The 2,165-nt window shown below is 44.5% G+C and overlaps 1 pseudogene; it reads left to right on the top strand.

Annotated features, from left to right (window-relative positions):
• The first annotated feature begins 678 nt into the window (after positions 1-678).
• LOC119141295 lies at positions 679-1,830 on the top strand (annotated as a pseudogene).
• The last annotated feature ends 335 nt before the right edge of the window (positions 1,831-2,165 follow it).

Genomic DNA, 2,165 nt, shown 5'->3' with positions numbered 1-2,165 from the left:
AACCTAGCACTAATAGGAACCCCCTTCCTGGCAGGATTCTACTCAAAAGAACTCACTACTGAAAACCTAAACACCTACCTAAACACTTGAGCACTAACCCAAACGCTTCTAGCCACAGCCTTTACAGCAACCTACAGCCTCCACATAACAACGCTCGTTCAAGCAGGTTTACCTGAATTCCCACAAGAACACCAATTAACAAAAACAACCCCAAAATCACCAACCCAATCCTACACCTAGCCCTAGGCACCATTGTAGCTGTCCTACTCATCACATCTTACATCATCCCCACAAAAGCTCCACCAATAACTATGCCAGTTCTCACAAAAACTGCAGCCATCCTAGTCACAATTCTAGGCATCATTCTAGCACTTGAACTTTCAAGCATAACACACACTCTAACTCACCCCAAACAAAACACTTACCCAAACTCCTCCCTCAACCTGGGATACTTCAATCTATTAATGCACTGTCTTAGCTCCACAAGCCTACTAAACAGCAGACAGAAATTCACCCTCCACCTAACTGACCTTTATTGGTACAAAAAGATAGGCCCTGAAGGACTTGCTGACCTACAACGGATTGCCACAAAGACCTCAACAACTCTCCACACCAGGTTAATAAAAACACACCTAGGATCCTTCACCCTATCCACCCTCATCATTTTACTAACATACTAAAAGAAGCACACTAATGGCCCGCACCCTCCAAAAGCCACACCCCCTACTAAAAATATTCGGTAACTCCCTAATCGACCTCCCCAACCCCTCCAATATCTCTGCCTGAACTTTGGATCCTTACTGGGCATTTGCCTGGCCACTCAAATCCTAACAGGCCTATTACTAGCCATACACTACACCGCAGAGACAACCCTAGCCTTCTCATCAGTCACCCACACATGCCGACACGTACAATATGGCTGACTAGTCTGCAACCTCGATGCCAACGGAGCCTCACTCTTTTTCATCTGCATCTACCTACACATCGGACGAGGCATCTACTACAGCTCCTACCTATACAAGGAAACCTGAAACACAGGCATCATTCTTCTACTTACTCTAATAGCAACAGCCTTCGTGGGTACATCCTACCTTGATGACAAATGTCGTTCTGAAGGGCTACAGTCATCACCAACCTATTCTCAGCCATATCCTACATCGGACAAATCCTTGTCAAATGAGCCTGAGGGGGCTTTTCAGTAGACAACCCAACATGAACCTGATTCTTCACCCTATACTTCCTCCTACCATTTTTAATTGCAGGCCTCACCCTAATCCACCTCACCTTCCTCCACGAATCAGGCTCAAACAACCCCCTGGGAATTACATCAAACTGTGACAAAATCCCATTCCACCCCTACTTCTCCTCAAAAGACATTCTAGGGTTCATACTCATATACCTTCCACTAATAACTTTAGCCCTATTCACTCCCAACCTCCTAGGGGACACAGAAAACTTCATGCCATCAAACCTACTAGTCACACCCCCCCATATCAAGCCTGAATGGTACTTCCTATTCGCCTATGCCACCCTGCGTTCAACTCCCAACAAACCGGGCGGAGTACTAGCACTAGCCACCTCTGTACTAATCCTATTCTTAAGCCACTTCCTCCACAAATCTAAGCAACGCACAATAACCTTCCACCCCCTATCCCAGCTACTATTCTGACTCCTAGTCACTAATCTCTATACTAACATGAGTAGGCAGCCAACCTGTGGAACACCCATTCATCATCATCGGTCAACTAGCCTCCCTCACCTATTTCACAATCCTCCTAATCCTTCTCCCTCTTAGCAGGGCCTTAGAAAACAAAATCCTTAACTACTAAAACATTCTAATAGTTTATAAAAACGTTGGTCTTGTAAACCAAAGAATGAAGACCACACATCTTCTTGGAGTTCCTGCCAGCCTCAGGCTTGCATTTTTGCCCTGAATTATCCTATAATCCCCCTGGATCTGATTAAATTCACCACCACCACACCCTTTAATAATATTGCATGCACATATTTACCCCATTACATTACAACTCAATGTAGTAAATGCATTTAATGTATGTATTGAACCCATCTCTGTATACTTGGGCGTAATGTTATTGACAGCCATCTATACTTTCTAGGATTATTTAAGCAATGATACACAGAATGTACACCCTCTCCCCTTGGAC

The sequence above is a fragment of the Falco rusticolus genome, chromosome Z, assembly GCF_015220075.1.
Source record: "Falco rusticolus isolate bFalRus1 chromosome Z, bFalRus1.pri, whole genome shotgun sequence".
Lineage (NCBI taxonomy): Eukaryota > Metazoa > Chordata > Aves > Falconiformes > Falconidae > Falco > Falco rusticolus.
The sequence above is the reverse complement of the archived record's forward strand: the minus strand, read 5'-3'. Positions and strand labels throughout refer to the sequence as shown.